We start from the raw sequence: 19557 nt of genomic DNA, 5'->3' as shown, positions 1-19557 counted from the left end.
GGAAACTTGGTTTAAGCTTGTTTGTTTGTTTGTTTTTTAACAGGGCTATGGAGATTCAACCGAAATCGCAAAATACAATAATAAAATCTACAGTATTACTCTATTGTCAATGGTACCTCACAAAAACTGATATTAAACAAAAATGACATAAAATTCAATAATCAAAATCACAGAATGTGCAGGAGTAATGGACAGAAGTAATGGTGTGGTACATTTTATAAGATAGATAAAAAGTTAAACAACAGCTAAGGCTGATTTGAGAATGTGATCATTACATTAGTATTTTTCCTTACTGGTGAAAAACAGCTGCAGGGAACTCCCGGTGGTTCAGAGGGCTGAGCTGTTTTTGCATTTCTAGAGTTATGCAATACCGTATTGTTCCCGTAGAGGTCAGGGCAGGCTAAAGTTATGCGAGCACAAACTCAGCCCACATTCACCACCACAGTGCAGTAACACTCATTGCCGCATTCAAGTTGATTTGTACACTGTATGTTCAGAGCGTACATGTGCACTGATACAAAAAGATATTAGAAATGTTTTTTTTTTTCACTAAAATGTGCCACAAACACCCGCCAACCATTGAAAGCAACAGAAGTACCAAACAGCAGTCATGATTGGTTATTATGAGATTATCAATTTTCAGCATCATTAGGCCTACTCCAGTCTTCAGTGTCACATGATCCTTTAGAAATCATTCTAATATGCTGATTTGCTGCTCCAGATTTGTTTTATTTATTATTATTATCAGTGTTGAAAACAGTTGTGCTGCTTAATATTTTTGTAAAATATAATATTTAGGTTGTTCCTTAGACTTTTTTGTTGTAATTCTTGTTCTTGTTTTAGAACCTGGGAGTGATGATGACTGAAGTCATACTGGTTTGAAAAGACATCTGGGTGAGTAAATGATGACTACATTTTCTTAAATGTAAAAAAGGTTAGTTTACTCAAACATGAAAATGATGTCATTAATTACTCACCCTCATGTCATTTCAATCCCGTAAGACTTTTGTTCATCTTTGGAACATAAATTCAATCTTTTTAATCAAATCTAAGAGATTTCTGTCCCTCCGTAACGTGATTTTAAGGAGCAGGTTAGCTGTAGAGCACAAGTTACTATGGCGATGGACACTGCTAAAAGCCAAACCACTTTCATGGTGCCTAAAACCCAGAGTTGGCACAAACTAAACTGAAACATATCTGGCTAGCCAACTTAACCAGCTTTATGGTATAGGCCCCAGATATTGCGTGAACGAAATTCATATTTTGTAAATAAATAATTGTTTATTTGCTTTATGTTGGAGCTTAATATTTTGTAAATAAATTATGTTTTTTGTTGCTTTTTTACAAAAAACACTTGCGTCACAGGTTAAACCACTGGAGTCACATGGATTACTTAAATGTTGAGGCTTGAAAGTGGAAGTTGCGTAGATTGTCAATGGAGGGACAGAAAGATCTTCATTTATATAAGAAATATCCGAAAAATATCTCCATTTGTGTTTCAAAGATGAACGAAAGTCTTACAGGTTTGGAACGACTTGAAGGTGTTAAATGACAGAATTTAAATTTTTGGGTGAACTAACCCTATAAGGAACTAAGACAGAAACTAGCAATGTTGCATTAAAGGAGTTGTTTACATTTTAAACGACCTAAGCTGATAATTTACTCACCCTCATGTCGTCCAAGATGTTCATGTCTTACTTTCTTCAGTTCGAACTAGTTCATCAAAATGAACAAATCTTTTTTTGAGTCATTTCACTCAACAAAATGAACAAAATGACTCGGAAAAAGATTCAAACAGGAGAGTCACATATGCGCATCACAGAACAGAGCAAGGCGAGCATTTGTGCTTATAAAACTAAAACTTTTTTATTTATTTCTGAAATGACTCGATCGTTTCATTAGATAAGACCCTTATTCATCGTCTGGTGTCGTTTAAAGCCCTTTGAAGCTGCACTGAAACTCTCATTTGGACCTTGAAACTATTGGACCCCATTGAAGTCCATTATATGGAGAAAAATCCTGTAATGTTTTAATCAAAAACCTTAAATTTCTTTTCGACTGAAGAAAGAAATACGTGGACATCTTGGATGACATGGGGGTGAGTAAATTATCAGCAAAAGTTTTTTTTTAAAAAAAAGTGAACTACTCCTTTAAGTGTGTGACTTCAGCATGATCTAAACCACTTCTGGATTTATGACTCATGCGAAAGCGAACATTTTCTGTCAATAAATATCAGTGATTTTCTTGCATATTGCCTAGTTGTCTCTGCATATTAAACTGTGGAATATGTGAAAGTAACAGAACCCCCCCCCCACACACACATATAGGCCTACACATAAATGACCACCAGATGGGGATCTTTCATTATATGTTTTCCTCATACGTTCTTTCTCTGAATGAACGCTAGATTCCTTATTTCCTACATCATGATGCATCTGTTCTGTTTCATAGTCCTTTTGACACTTTAACATGCGCAGTTGGGCTGATGTTTTGTGTTCAGGAATCCAAACATTTTTCATTATACCCTAGCGGATCTGCCTTATACCAGCATCTCATGTGAAAATATCAATATGGGACCACACCTGTTCCACTGATGACAGTCATTTGAGTTTCTCCTCCCCTAATTCACTTTTGCCTGCCAGTGTTAAGATGGATCTCTATGCTGCAGGGCTCAGAAGGAGCTCTCTTGCTCATATACTGGGTCAAAGACAGAGAGATAGTCATCCGTTCAGGGACAGCCATATGCTCTTGAACGCAGAGGGAGAGTCAAAGGCGTCCCATAAACCAACACTTTGGATAAAAGGGGCTAGAAACAGTCTAGAGATGCGTTAAGCAACAATGCAACTTTGAAAAACAACGCACAAATGACGCATTAGCAGAACAGATGATCCAGAATGATGGGAAGCTGGTTGTGCTGAGGCGGCAGTGGGAGGTGAGCATTTAAACGAGTGCAGGGCTGTGCCTCGGGCCAGTGAGGAGAGAGCAGCACTGCAGTGTTTGTTTGGAAATCTCACACAGCTCACAACATTCCTGAGCTTCTGCGAAACTGGACATCTTTCTCTGCTCGGTCTCAGGCGGTTCTTTTTTCAGAAAGTCTTCTGGGGCACTCCTGCGGTGCTAGTTATAAGCAGCTGGACTAGAGTGGGAAGCAGTGTGCAAAGTAAAACTAATACCAACCTCACTCTTTCCCTCTCTCTCTCTCTCTCTGTGAACGCAACAAAGATCTGAGTGTGGCCGTAGCCCCGGGGCGAGCGCGCCCACCACAACTCTCCTGTGTCACGCATTGCTGCTCCCCACTATAGCACTCATTCTTTTTCAGCCAATGTTCAGCCAAACAGGCAGATTTTTCCATTCTGCTGTCACTTTTAGGACACACAGTTGGTTAAAGGGATAGATCACTTTGAAATTAATTTTTGATATGTTTTAGTTTACCTCGAGGACATCATAGATGTGGGTCTCTTTGTTTCCACGGTATTTTCAATTTTGATATTTTTAGGTCAAACCGTTCGTTTCAGTCATATAATGGAGACCTATGGGGTCCACCTTAAAGAGCATGCACAGAGAAGTCCAGATTAAACATGATTTAATGACTAATAAATGTAAGTACACATTGATGGCCTAAGACACGAAACGAGCGGTTTGTGTGAGAAAACGAACAGTATTTATATTGTTTTTACCTCTTGTAACCACAGCCACAAAGCGCTCGCGCCCTCAGATCACTTGGACGTGGCTGTGGTTACAAGAGGTAAAAGCGATATAAATACTGTTCATTTTCTCACACAAACCGCTCGTTTCGTGTCTTAGGCCATCAATGAGTACTTACATTTATGAGTCATTAAATCATGTTTAATTTGGACTTCTCTGTGCATGCTCTTTTAGGTGGACCCCATATGCCTCCATTATATGACTGACAGACAAGAACGGTTTGACCTAAAAATATCAAAATTGAAAATACTGTGGAAACAAAGACACCTACATCTTGGATGCCCCTGAGGTAAGCTAAAACATATCAAAAATTAATTTCAAAGTAAGAATCCCCTACTTCCCCCTAGAATATATATATATATATATATATATATATATATATATATATATATATATATATATATATATATATTAATCGCTTACACACGCTTGTGTATATTTAAGGATAAAATATTATTTATATATAAAATATTTATATTTATATATAATATAAATTATTTATAAGTCTATATACAGTATGTACATTAAAATATTTCTTAAATATATAAATATATACAAGCATGTGTGTGTATTTATATATATATATATATATATATATAATAATTTTACACAGTGCACCCACATATTATGTAAACACAAACTTTTATTTTGGATGCGATTAATAAATATTATGAGAAAACATTTTGGCTAAAACTTTATTACAGCTGACACTGACAGTTTGCTCACGTTATAGGCTTGTTTAAATGGGCTACTTAAGGTTGAACGAGGACCAGAAATTCCTATAAAATTAATTTGCCCACGCTACCAATGAACACACGTAGGCCTATAAAACCATGAACACAATGGATGAGTATACGTTGTCGTTACAATCAGTTTCAGTCACCAATGCCAGACTCTCGGACAGTATTTTCTAACCCTACCCCCTCTTTTGGACCTGTTTCTTCTGGAGGACTTGAGAGTTGGCGAAGTCCAGGCACAGAAAGCGGTCAGGCACTTCGACATGGAAGTGATTTTCAAAAGCGAAAGGAGGACGAACGGATTGACGTCTGCTTAATGTAAGATACGGTGAGGCCAGGCACTTTGCCAGAGCCATAGAGACACTCAGGGGATTACGAAGCAATGCGTGTCCAATTTATTCACGCCAGCCCGTCAGTGAGGGACTGGATGCGTCCATTGTGCGCTTATCTCTCTGACGAAACCCGTGCGTGTCAGCCCACGACCACGAAAATATGTCAGCAGTGAAACAAAAGCTAATTGTCAAACTTAGACAACCCGTGTAACGCAGCCCAAACCTGGATTAGAAAACAGTGGCCCCTGTACATGCTAGATATTTTTTTTCTGAACTGAGAAGAATCTGTATTGTTGATGTTCTATATTGACAGCTAAGTTTCGTATAGCGCAAACTTTTTGCTTAGCAACAGCTTATTATGAACACAATAGCTAAATGAGGAATTAATTATTAACATTCATATTATGGTTAATTACATTTTAGCATTTCACAGAGCTATTGCTGTTCACACAGTTACGTTATAAGGTTATATAGCCTATTCCACCACTGTGTCAGACAGTTCCCATAATCATTATTGATTTACCAGCACGTTTTCATTTTTGTTCTTTTTTTCTTGGCAAAGGAGATTTTGCCAACGTTACCATGGCATCACCACACAGTTGCTATGGCAATACCAGAGTGTTACTATACCAAGATGTTTTTAAATGTTACCCAAAGACATTGGGTATCTCTACTGCAGTAGTAAATTCAAGCTGTTTATCATGGTGATAATATTAATGCAGTTGTGTTAGTGCACTGACTGAAATACATGCATTGTGAAAGAATATATTGCCAGAACACTTTGACATTATGCTACCTTTACTTAAATGCAAGTTTCCTAGTCAAAAATTGGACATGAACCCTCTGAAGTATAGTATTTACAGTACAATTCTGGGATCATTTTGATGCTTGAGTGTTTATGGCTGTCAATGGATAGGATGCAAAATATCATTTAGATTTTCCCAATAAATAGACAAGATTAAACCTGGTGTCCACCATGTTTGCTCGTTCCAAACCTGTATTCATTTCTTTCTTAACACAAAAGAAAGGTTTGGAGCAACTTGAGGGTGAATAAATGACAGAATTTTCATTTTTAGGTGAACTATCCCTTTAAGGGATTGGGACGTAAAGTCAAATGAGAGATTATTGTCTGTATATGAGTGAAAATAAAAACTTTTTTGCCGAGCCCCTGTGAGACCACATAATCAAAACTGAACGCCCTTATTATTGGAGAGATTATTTGATAATCTCACATAGGCTTTAAAAAAAAAAATTACCCTGAAATGCATGAAGTGGAAAATTACATAAGCTTTATAGTCTTCATAGGTCATAAAATTGTCATAGGTTTGAACTAACTATTAAAGGAGCATGAATATGATGCGCCACTAAAACAAATCAATAAAAAATGTGTTAATATTATGTTAGGTTGTTTTTATTTTGTATTCATGTTTCCGTGCATGGTTAAACGTGTTACTTCTTTTACCTCAATTTCATGTTGTTTTCTGTATGAATTAGGGATGTATTTATACACACGGAGAAATAAAGTTTGGACTCTTAAAGGGATGCTAGTTCACTTTGAAATTAATTTTTGATATGTTTTAGCTTACCTCAAGGGCATCCAAGATGTAGGTGTCTTTGTTTCCAAAGTATTTTCAATTTTGACATTTTTTAGTCAAACCGTTGTTGTCTGTCAGTCATATAATGCAGGTCTATGGAGCCCACCTCAAAGAGCATGCAGAGAAGTCAAAATTAAACATGATTTAATGACTTGTAAATGTAAGTACACATTGTTTGTGGTTTACCAGTGGTTTGTGTGAGAAAACGAACAGTATTTATATAGTTTACCTCTTATTAACAGCCGTCGAACTGCTCTGAAATGAATCAGATTTCCAACTGAACCGAACTGAACCGTCTTCAACGTGGCGCCGGAAGTGATCGCGTGCGTATGTAGGTCACGCATTGTTTACACTGAGATTTCGGAAGTTTTACCTTTCACTAAACATTTATATATACGGGAAATCGCAATGGAAGATGAGTTCGATGTATCTAAATATGTTTAGTGAAAGGTAAAACTTCCGAAATCTCAGTGCATGACGTACCCGCGATCACTTCCGGCGTCAAGTTGGAGACGGTTCAGTTGGACATCTGATTCAGATCAGTTCGACGGCTGTTAACCCGTCTATGCTGTTAACAAGAGGTAAAAAAAATATAAATACTGTTTTTTTCTCACACAAACAGCTGGTTTCGTGTCTTAGGCCATCCAATGTGTACTTAAATTTACAAGTCATTAAATCATGTTTAATTTTGACTTCTCTGTGGATGGTCTTTGAGGTGGGCTCCATAGACCTCCATTATATGACTGACAGACAAGAACGGTTTGACCAAAAAATGTCAAAATTGAAAATGCTGTGGAAACAAAGACACCTACCCTTGATGTAAGCTAAAACATATCAAAAATTAATTTCAAAGTGAACTATCCATTTAATGGTGAACTAAAAAGGAAATCTAGCATGTGAAATTATAGGATTATATTATATTAATTATAGGATTGGATGTCACACATCCTATCATTATAGGCTAAAATATAACATTGGGCCCTCTTTAAATTGATAGGTGACATCTTAAAATTAAATATTAAGAAATTCTGAATTTTATTGTTTATGTTTTAATTCATCCTTTCACTAAAATTATGAATATGATAACAAGAAAAAGAAAAAAATATTTAGAAAAGCAAAAATGGAAGCCTTTAATAGTGGTTTCTGACTCTTGGACCCCATGGTGTTTATATTAAAGTATTGGCACTCATGCTAATATAAACCTGCAGCCAAGCCACATAGTGGCGTGTCGTTTGGCTAGCGCTCTGGGGGAAAAACAATATCCTCTTAATGTTGATGAATATGATAACATATCCTTGCGTCAGGAGTAAACTGTCTTTGATGTGACTTCCAAGGTTTTAGTAAAGGCGATATTTGTGTGTGAGAGAGGTGAGTATTGGTAGCACATCCCCTCCCCATCCTCTCGCTCGCGCGCTCTCTCTCTTTCTCTCTCACTCGCACGCGCGTTATTTTCCAGCTCGGAGCCTCAAACCCGCGCGGCTCGATCGATTCGCATTGATTGTCCCTGACGAGCTGCTCCACTTTCTAGCCAATGTCAGCCCGTCTGCGATCGGGAAGGAGAGAAATGAAGGAAAATCTCTGCCGCCCTGGCGGTGTCATTTCCACACACTTCGGTTGGCCGCCTGCCAGCAGACAGGACATTCAAAAGAAGCGGAGTGGACTGAGGGAAACCAGGAGCCGAACGACCACAGCTGACCCCTGTTTACCATAGCAGAGTAGACCACACAATTCATAGCGGTTCAATGTGTTCTGCGTCACTTAAAAAAAATTGAATGAAATGTTATTCATGTTTGCATTTCATTTCACGCTTAAATGGATAAATGCTAAATACAACTTTTCCGAGTGTAAAGAGTAAATCCTTTTCAAAACGTGTAGTTCTCAAAATTCTAAACAGTTTATTTATTTATTTATTTTTAAATGCAATTTCTGTATAGCCTACGTTGGGTTAATAATTTTTGGAAAGTTCAGACCACTTTCTACAAAATTATTTAATATTTTAAATTATTCCTTAATAATAATAACTATGAAAATGTCAAGTGGTGTAATCCATAAAAAGTACATTAAACAACATAAACAGTTTGTATAGCCTATACTGCTGTCAAATATATTAATCTCATTAAGCGCATCTGACATAAAAGTAATATATACATAATATAAATATATATATATATATATATATATATATATATATATATATATATTACATACTCTCAAATGATAAATCGCGATTAATCGCATACAAAATAAAAGTTTGTGTTTACATAATATATGTGGGTGCACTGTGTATATATATATATATATATATATATATATATATAAATACACACACACATGCATCTATATTTAAGAAAAAAATATTATTTAAAATACTTATTCGTTATATTATAATATGAATTATATATAAATCTACATACGGTACATACATGAAAATGTTTCTTGTGTGTGTATTTATATAGCTATATATAAAATAACAGTGCACCCACATATATTATGTAAACACAAACTTTTATTTTGGATGCGATTAATTGTTTGAGAGCCCTAATATACACACAAAAACGTTTCTTTCCATAATGTATTTAAAATATTAGATAAAAAATAACTCAATTTAAACTCAATTTGATCTAAATATGTAATAAGTCTATGCTTAAAAATGTAATGACATTGACAGTCATGATGGGTCATGATTACATTTACATCACATGACAACAAAATTGCTTTTTGCATGTTGGTTATGTCATATTGACTGGTAAAAAATTTTAATAATGCAACAATGCTTAATTTAAAGAAATATAGGCAACAATTAAAAGATTACGTCCGACTAAGATTTTTCAAATAGCCTATTATTTACAATTACAAAACCATAAAAAATGACTTTTATTTCACAAATTATAAATATCTGAATCAGTTAAGAGTCTTTTTTAACTTTTGAAAAAAAAAAATGCATTTGTGAATAATCTCAGATCTGGACAAAAAGTAGGCTACATTGACCCACAATGCTTAAAATTAAAATGTCAGCCAAGTTGTAACTAGTCTATCGCTGAAAAAAAATGTGCTCCAAAAGGCCAAAAAATCTTAATTCATGCAAACTATATATTAATATCATATTATCTATTTGCATAACAAAGTTTCAAAAAGTGCAAAACATGATTGAAACTTATTCTTTATTATTCCATACTAATTTATTGCATTGAGTAATAAAAAAACAAATCTCAAAATGAAATCAAATAGTAGGATTACAAAGTCATGCAGCCACCACGTGCATCCTTCTGACATTGTTTGATGGTAAATATGAATGTGTTGAAGTGAAGTTCAGTCTTAAAGCGGTATGACGACATATCAACTTTTGCTCCTAGAGAGAAAAAAAAAATCACAGGCTGCACAGTGCAAAGGGAGACAGAGCCGTCAACACTCTCCGCTCGTAACATTAACCCTGAAATATTTCACAGTGCACGTGCACATCGAGAAAAAACCCTACATGTTACGCGTCGACATTTAAAACGTCGCTAAAAAGAGGCGCTGCGTAACGCGAAATGTCTTTGTTAATCTGTGTGTTTTCCTAAGCGTCTCAGCGTCGCGGAAAATCCAGTTCGGTTTTTATGTGAAGCTCCAAAAATCTATGAAATGTGTTTGCATGTTCTTCTGGATGTAGAGGTGGGATTGCGAGAATCGAAAGGTTGGTGAGCCCACACGCTCAGCTTCCCAGAAAGTACGTTTAGCAATAATTCTCTATTCTCTTCCTCACGCGCACGGCTCGGTCGAAGGCTACATGATTCCTGGAAGTGAAGAATAAGCTTTTTCTCCCTTCTTTTTGCCGTCAATCTCAACGACAGGCTTGGAGAAGGGGCGCTCGGACAGCTAGCCCTCCCCTCTGCTCGGATCTGCCTTGGTAGGTGCGAATAAAAAAGGGGCCAGTGTTTGCAAATATGCAGATACATAGAAAGGGAGGGGGGGGGATCATACTTTGTTGAAGTCTGCTCAAAGTTGGGATGTCATCTTCCTAACGATCTTGTTGGCTGGGAGAACGGGAGAATGATTGTACCGTACATTGTCAGTCGTGCTGCAGCAGACCGTACACTGGCACCGCAGAGACCCAGGTTTCAGATCATTGAGTCTAGACAAAAGGTATTTTTGTGCTCTTTTAATGTCAAATTGAATTAAGATCCGACACATGTTTTTTAGTGACTGGACAATATTGACTCGTTGCAGGAGATGTTTTGCTTCATTTTCTTATGGAAACAGCTTCCCAGGCCAGGAAGTATAATATTGCTTTAATTCTATTAACGCAAGGATTGCATTTAATTGACTGAATGTGTAAACTGTACTCGTATTTAAATGCTACGGTGGGCTGCAGAAACTTATTAAGTAAAATTATGATGCTGATGACGTTTTTATAGTTGCTCCAGCTTGTAACGACAGGTGGTATTGTAGTTGATGATGCGTTATGTTATAGAGACGCGGAACTTTTGGTCTTGTACCAGCGGCAGCACACCTGTGCGTTACTAAAACGCCGTGCTTGTTATTATGACGATATATTGACAAATATAAATGGGGTTTTTGAATGTGTTTTCAATTTGCTGTTTAGTCGCTCGTGAATCGTGGTGATTAGTGCAACTGATCGCGGTGGGATTAGGCAAAAATGTGCGCTTCATTGTTCACATTATCAGGCTGATGTCGCCGCGGAGACTGAGAGCGCGCGGGGATTTACTGCTGCAGTCCGTCAGCGCGCGGCGCTCATGCACGCACTGTTTGTGTGATTGCCAGTCATTAACTTTCGCTGTGACGCAAAGAGTTGGAGAAGTTTTCAAGCGCATTTAACTTTGAGCTATGCAAATGCTCAGGGCGCCGCTCGACAAAGTTCACATCTGGTTGAACGAGCTCTGAAAACATGAATTACTGTCAACGTCCTCTGGATCTCACTCGCGAGTGTGTGAGAGCGTGCGTGAGTGAGTGAGTGAGTGTTTGTGTAATCTGTGAAGCGGTGAGAGGAAGAAAGACAGCGGCAGGGGGAGATAGGTGTGTGTCTTGAGGGAGATGTTACGTAGCCTACCTGAATTGCTCGATATTTGCCTGCGTGACGTTGCAATGAAATCTGTTATTTTATTCTCCTCTCAGCGCCTTAGTGGCAATGGATTATCCTTTACTTCACATTTGTCTTGGAAATTATTTGACAAATGTTAGAAGTTTATTGTGCTTTAAAAAAAAATATTAAATAAAAAGTAAACATTGTTACAGATTGTATATATTAAAGCTGTCAATTTAATTCCCATAATCGATCATTGTAATTAACGATTGATTAATCGTTAACAAACCTCTTCAATCGAAGCATGGGGGGCGCTACTAATGACAGGGACACACTGGAACATTCTAAGACTGAACTAAACACACTTACAGACTTTTCAACAACTGAAGCAGATTTTAAAGCAGCATTCTGTTCTTTTTGAAATTTTGCTCTCGGGCTCCCCCTACAGTTGGGAAGCAGTATTGTCTTCTACTACTGTCGTAAAATCTGTCATGGCTACACTAGGGAATACACGCGTGCATTTGTTGACAAGCGATACCCCCGAACTCTGCAGAAGGAAGGAGTTCTCACATCTTGGGCAGACTCCAGTGTCGCGTGTGAAATGTCTTCATCCCAGGCATATATTTCAGAATGTCTTATGAATATATTGTCATGGGCTTTATTTTTTTTCAAACGTCAAAAGATCGCATAGCTCACGTTTACAAGCTAGCGTCTTTATAGTAATGTTAGCCTGATGGCTACTGTTTTACATGGATATGCTAATTAAATTCAATGTTTGTTGGTAGATAATAGCCATGTCGTCAATATTATAATATCAAGCTACCATAGTATAGATGAATCTACAAATTTGAAAAATCGATTTGCATTATAGCCTGAGACAAGACACTTTCACCAGAAGTGACAAACATGACTATCAGTCTGCAGACATAGGATAGTTATCCGATTATATCCTGCAGACATAATTATCCTACCCCATAGGATAGTTATTCTATTTGTTACTTATTGTTACAAGTGTTAATAAGTGTTTGTCCCTAGGGAGGAGGCACGAGTCTCACATGACTGCCTCACATGACATATCATTAGAGGTTACCAACATAAATGCATACATTTAAAATACATTTTGTCAGGTAACATAAATGCTTAAATAGTCTGCTGTAATTAATTAATAATATTAAATGAATGTCAATGTGTGTAAACAGCACAATATGTACGATTTTTTTAGCCACAAGAGGGCGCAGTTTCCAACAATGACAAAGGTAGATTGATGATGCAGTGATGAGCTGAATGATGGGACTTGCTGCAAAGCTGATGGATCTAATAATGTTTATGGATGAGTGCAAACATTCATGTTTTTTTAAATGTGTGTTGAAAGTTATAATGTTATAATGTTACTGCGTGTTAGTTTGTTTGCTATACAAAACTAGATCAACATTATTGACCATATTCTAACGTTTCACCATGTTGAGCTAACGTTATATAACATTGATTTGTTTCATGTGTATTTGCTCACCTGTCTAACAAAGCTGTCAAGTCGTGACTCGTAAAACTCTGTCAAGTCCAAGTTAATCGCGGACGTGGAGCTCTCGGCATCTCAAAAACGCCACGCTGATATTGATCCTCATTTTAGTTCTCCTTGTTTGTCCCAAAGTCTGCTTGCCATGGTCTATGTTTGAAAGAAACAAGAACTGCGTGCCACTAAACATTACGCACTATGCGTCTGTCGCCATGGTTATAGCAGTATGAACGGAAACCGAGGATTGCGCGGATATTGCGTCATTGACAGACGATTTTTTTTTTTACAGTTATTTAAAATTGGAATTTGTCTGAAATAATATTAATAAAAAAAGAGACTTTTGGGGATATTGTAAGTACACAACACAAATATATCACACTGTGCAAGTGATTTGGGGATATATTGTTACAAAATTCTTACATATTCCTACATTTAAGATATTGAAACTGTCAGAATACTTGCAAATAAGAGTAGAAACTGTCTGTGATTTAAAGACTTACAGGATTTACAGGAAGCAAAGTTAAATATTTCCAAGCCATCTTCTCGAATTGCTGTTTGGGTGTAATTAGCCATTACTAGACTTCCTTCCTTTTAATGTAGCGATATCAGTCATAAACTTCTCCGGTCACGTCTTTATGTAGCTATTATCGTGTGCTTTAGTACATTAATGATTCTGCTGGATATGTGTGTAGCAGCTATTATAGCCACACTACTTCTATTTTTGACACACAGGGTATTGCAGTTTTCCAAATCATTATTATCATATTTATTTAAAACACTTTGAATTTTTTTTTTTTTTTTTTTTTTAGAAATCACTATTATTGTGAGAGAGGAAAGATGAAGCTCACAATTGTTGTTCTGTTCCATTGTATCATTGTGCGACTAATTGGTTCAATTGATCAGAACATTAGCAGAGTTTCACTCTCAAACTTTAACAGTATGAGCTCCGAAAGTATTAGCATCTGCATTAATTGATCATACACTGTAACATTATACTATAAACAGCATTGATGCCTTACATAGAGTGTCACAAAAGTGGCTTGTTAGTATTCACACTAACCACAAATAATGCTATTTGCTAGCATCAATGCTCTAGCTGTCATTATAGCTGAACAAAAAAAAGCACCAATTTCTATTTCTCTCAACTTTGAGTGCTTTTCCATGCTGTCTGGTCGGTGTTGCCTTTTCCTGTTCAGCTGTAAGTTTCTTGACCTCTCAACCTCTGTTTGAAAACGAATCCTCTCGTGTCAGTCCAATTCACCGAGGCCGTTGCTCATAATTTCCCTTTGATCAAAGCATAATATCTTTAAAGGCTAATGGTGTCGTGACACATTGGACTTGAAGCAAAATAGGATATTGTGGTTTATGTAACCTAATGACAGCTTTAGGAAGAGCTATTTATATTCCATACTGACTCCTGTTTTTAGATTATGAGGTAATGTTGCCTTTCGCCGTTATTGCACAGTCCCATTTTGTCCTTCGTTACCCCTAACCAGTCAAACATTATTGATTATGAAGCGTAAAGAGGCGCTCTAAATCACTGGACAGCTGAATTGATCAAACTGGTGTACTTTAGCCATCTCTGACACCAAGTTATTACATTATTCAGTTTAAGGATGGAACAAAAATCTGCTTATTGCATTTATATATGCATTTTGTGTGAAATTACTGACAGAAGCAACCAATGAATGATTGACCGGCTGAACCGATTCTGACCATGTGACGGATGAGATGGGGATGAACTTGTCTGTGAATGATGGTCATGCTTAGGACAATTTGTTCCCAGTCTGATTATTCTTTCTTTGTGTTATTTATTGACTCATCTGACTTCATGCCTTTTTCTGTAATATTTTGGAGCTTTGATATTCCATATTAGCTATAAATGGGTCATTATGTTTCCTCTACTGAGCTGCTGATTACATGGTTAAGGGTCTGATTACACAAGCTCTTTTTGAATGAACACAAAGCATTACAATCATTCATAACCATGCTTTTGAATAGGGCTAGGTTAATTGCGTTGGGCTCTGACTTGCCATCTTTACAGTGGTGAGTGAGGCATTGTGTTACCGAAAGAAAAGAATGCAGCGTGTGGCCTGAGGTATGGCGCTCACCTCTTAACCGACTTCATCATACATTTTTCATTTGATTGGCTGCTGCTTTGGAACCAGAACTATCACAAACAAATCAGAGGAACGTGTCCCACCCAAAATTCAGGTTCACAAATAATGTTTTTTCAGTAACCAATTCTTACAATGCATCTTAAAATAGATGCAATGTGATAAAGGGACAAGCGATAAAAGTTCTCTTTCATGTAAATCCTTTCATTTTTGTAGACTGACAGGACATTTTGTCGATCACTTCTAATTAAGGATGCCCCGTTTCAGGCAATAAACAATACTTTTAAAGTTATCATTACTTGTCTGATTAGTAAAAATGATAATATACAGTATATATATATACAGTATATAGCCCGGTCTCATCCCAAGGCGTCACATAGGTGGCGCCTTTGAAATTGTGTCTACATCCGACTCTTTCGTGTCAAAATGAAACGCAGATAGATATGAGCCAGAAGGCGCCTCCTGGTGGTCTAACCCTAACACTACCCCAGACCAAAAACCTACCCATAGCGTGTTGTATTGACTCGAAAGAGTGCCATGTGCGTTGGATTTAGACGCAAGTTCAAATGTATCACCTATATGACGCCCTGGGATGAGAATGCGTTGCTATACGACAATTAATTATATCATTGGGAACCCACATTATCATACTAAAAGTTGGCATACTTAAAAAAATTTTTTAAAACTGTACTGCCGAAGGTCTGGACTCCATGGTTTTGCAGAAGGTTTGGCATCAGGCAGACAGTTAAAGAACGTGACACACACATCTCCCGGACAAACTGTAGAAGTATTTGCGACTTTTAATCTTACAAATCAAGACTTTTTATTCTCGTATTTGCAATTTTGCATCTTGCAATTCTAACTGGTCCCACTTTATATTAAGTGGCTTTAAGTACTATGTACTTTCATTGAAACTAATAATTTGATACAATGGACTTATTGTGTACATACATGTTTTTACATTGTACTTATATTTTTAAAATACCAGCATGTAATTACAGCTGTAACTAATTTATGTAATTACATCTGTAATTACACAGCTGACCCATCCCTTACACTTTAACCTACCCTTAAACCTACCCATACCACCACACCTGTCCCTAACCTTACCCGTATCACACCTCAAAAGCAGCAAAAGTGTTTTACAATACAACAGGAACACAATAATACATTGTACTTATTGTTTGATGTAAGTACATAGTACTCAAAGCCACTTAATAACTTTTTTCTCAGAATTGCAAAATAATCCTGCAATTTGCGAGTCATAATTGCAGAATTGCTTGATATAAAAATCGCAATTGAGTGTTATAAAGTCAGAATTTCATCAGTCTTTTCTTCCTCAGAATTGGACTTTATAACTCGCAATTGGAGTTTTTATCTCGCAATTCTGGCTCCTTTCCTCAGAATTGTGAAATGTAAACTTGCAATCCTAAACTATAAACTCACAAATTGGGATAAAAAAGTCAGAATTGCGAGAAAAAAGTCAGAATTGCGAGAAAAAAGTCAGAATTGCGATAAAAAGTCAGAATTGCGAGAAAAAAAGTAAGAATTGTGAGAAAAAAGTCTAAATTGCGACAAAAAAGTCAGAATTGGGATTAAAAAAAAATCTGAATTGTGAGAAAAAAGTCAGAATTGCGAGAAAAAGGTCAGAATGGGATTAAAAAAAATCAGAATTGTGAGAAAAGTCAAAATTGTGCCATTCTGACTTTATAAGTGCAATTGCAAGTATATATCAGAATTCCGGCATTATAACTCACAATTTTTAGTTTTCATCTCTGATTTCTGAGAAAAGAAGTGTGAGATAAACAGTAACAATTATCTTTGGCGGAAACAAGTTTCCATTTTTTAAATTTTATATTTAACACACAGGCCTTTTGTTTTGTTTTATATTGTTTGTTTAAAATATACTATATCATTCATTTTCTATAATTTTTATAATAAAGATTCATTAAAGTTGTGCATCCATATTTATTCACCTATTGTGAAAGATCATTGGTCCAAAATTGAGCTTCACAGCTATGAATTATGTTCTTATATAGTGTCATCACACAGCAGTTTTGAGTTTAGTGTGGAAAGGGACAAATTGCTGATTATTTGAAGTCCTTACTATTATATGCAAGAAAACTGGAAAGAAGGAGGAATGAAGGAAATGTTGCAATGACAATCATTTGACTTAATTTGAAAAATCTGTGAGTTAATTAGACAAAAATGTTGGAAGAGCGTGAAGTGCTCGTGTTTAACAGAATGTGGGAGTTACACGTTTGTAGATGGATGAGTTGATAAAATCAGAGGAGGCATGATTTGTCCTACTGTGCGGAGAAGCCGGAAGATAGTTTAACTTAAATGTGGACCTAATGTTGAAGAGGTTACAATGATTGACAGGAACCGATGTGGAGGCAGCGACAGACAAATTGACTTATTTCAGCTTTTACGAGACATCAGCAAACACAGGTCATATGTTACAGGAGCAGATGGGGGGGGTGCACTAGACAACAAACTACAGAGAACTGACAATGCGCTTGGTGACCATCATACACTGTTTTTTGCATTTTTGATCAACGGTATCATATATCGCCTAAAGCATCCGGCTCACAGGGAAGCTCTGTGACTGAATTTACTCCTAACGGGGAAGAAACTTCTCAAAACAGGAGGAAGCGAATCGATTGATTTATGTCCAGTGGGCTTATTTGCAAAGTCATTTTGTGGGCCTTTTTCCATCACCTTAATGGCTACTTTGGGAACAGTAATTAAGCAAGTAGTGCTAACATTGAGCCACCTGTCCCTTGCCTTTTTCTTGCCTCATCTGACGGGCCACACTGCCTCTTTCACACACGTGACGTTGTCATTCTTAACAAGACTTTATCAGAACTTTGCACTGGTTTTGAAACAATATCTTATGCGCACCATTTATTTGATCAAAAATAGAGGAAACAGTTTTTTAATAAATAGAAACTGTTTTCTAATTCAGTATGTTTTAAAATGTTTTTTTTTTTACAGCCGTCTTAGAAATAATTCTTATATGCTGATTTGGTTATTCTGAAGAAACATTTCTTATTATTATCATTGTTGAAAACAGTTGTACTGCTAAATATTTATGGAAACTGTGATAGTTTTTTGTTGCAGGATTTTTTCATGAATAGAATGTTATAAAAATAATTGATTTGAAATATAAATCTTTTGTAATAATGCAAATGTCATTCACACTTTAGATTAGGGTCTAACCCTCACTATTAACTATGACTTTTGCCTCAATAAACCCCTAATTACTGCTTGTTAATAGTTAGTAAGGTAGTTAAGTTTACTTTGGGCAGTAGGAGGTATGTCAAATATGGTCAAAGGCATTAATGTGTTTTATAAGTACTGATAACAGCCAATATCCTGCGTGTTAATAAGCAACTTAATAGTGAGAATTGGAGCCTTAACTAAAGTTTTACCCAAATGTCTTCTTTACTGTCACATTTGAACAATTTGATGCATTTAAATTAAAAAATAAAAATCTTTTGATTGGTAGTGTACATTGGTCTGGGATTACGGCATATCATAACATAGAAATAAACAATAACACAGGCAGGAGTGTATATCATAGGGACGAACTACAACACGCTGTTAGGATAACACTTGGTGTGTGGCGGTGTGTGGCCAACTGTTGGCTTGGTGCAGCAACCATGAGAGTGGAACGGATTTGAGATGTGCCATATTGCCATTCCAAGCCAGGATAAAAGAGAAACCACAGGCTGTCCATCGCAAGCTCGCATGGTCCGTTAGAGACATGTTTTTCTCCTTAGCTTTGGATGGGAAGTGAGTCATTGCTGCTAATACTGAATAAAAACGCTGCTATGTAATTTCAGTGCTTTTGGGACGTGAAGGTCGGGTGCTTCCATAGTCCCAGCAAGAGATGTGTGCGGCAGGGAAGGTTTGGCAGGCGTGAGGTAAGACAGCCTGGTGCAGTGTGGCCCCTGGTTTGGGAAGGAGAACGAGAAGAGAGAGAAAGAGAGAGAGAGCGAGCAAAAGAGAGAAAGAGGCTGGCTGTGGTCCGCTGGCGCCACAGACCCCTGAGCTGGGGAGAATGCGGGGGCTGCGCTCCTGCCTTTGAAGCTTTACCTCCCACTAATTCTGGCCTTCCAATTTCCACACACTGCGTAGATCCCCTCCACCACCCCTCATCCTCTCCTCTCTCCCTCCCTGTCCCTTTGTTTCCCTTATAAGGACTGGCCCGGCCATTTCCTCAGGCTTTCTCAGTGGGGTTGTGTGTGGGTGTTTGTGGATGTCTCTGTTGTGGACAGGGGGCAAGCCAATAAAAAAACAAGAGTTGAGTTTTTGCTGTTCTGTCATGAGGTAAAATTTTGTGTCTGGACTTTTAACAACTGGCATGTTTCATATTTCACTGGGTGATTGACAACAGGTCTCCTTGCATTTTAAAATCTTTATAAGTTTGATGTGATTTTTGATTTTTGTACGATTTTAAACATTCCATCTGATTGCCATCTTAAACTACTTTAATGCAATTTGAATCATTCGGGGATAAACACTGACTCTAG

The 19557-nt window shown here is 37.0% G+C and overlaps 1 protein-coding gene and 1 long non-coding RNA gene across 5 annotated transcripts in view; one reads left to right on the top strand and one right to left on the bottom strand.

The window, feature by feature from the left end:
• The first annotated feature begins 872 nt into the window (after positions 1–872).
• cxxc5a (CXXC finger protein 5a) overlaps positions 873–19557 on the top strand; it is a 35415-nt gene continuing 16730 nt past the window's right edge. The window contains exon 1 of one of the 4 annotated variants that reach the window (XM_089123459.1): positions 873–894. The gene's annotated coding sequence lies outside the window, so the exon portion shown is untranslated. Of the gene's footprint in view, positions 895–9752; positions 10256–10306; positions 10492–19557 lie in introns of those variants that run through there. The other 3 variants (XM_039693879.2, XM_039693882.2, XM_039693880.2) reach the window with 3 other exon arrangements.
• LOC120494625 (uncharacterized) overlaps positions 9523–19557 on the bottom strand; it is a 45576-nt gene continuing 35541 nt past the window's right edge. The window contains exon 3 of the long non-coding RNA XR_005625873.2: positions 9523–9718. This is a non-coding gene — a long non-coding RNA (uncharacterized LOC120494625). The remainder of the gene's footprint in view (positions 9719–19557) is intronic.

The sequence above is a fragment of the Pimephales promelas genome, chromosome 19, assembly GCF_988280905.1.
Source record: "Pimephales promelas chromosome 19, fPimPro1.hap1.1, whole genome shotgun sequence".
Classification (NCBI taxonomy): Eukaryota; Metazoa; Chordata; class Actinopteri; order Cypriniformes; family Leuciscidae; genus Pimephales; species Pimephales promelas.
This window is presented reverse-complemented; position numbering and strand designations above follow the sequence as displayed.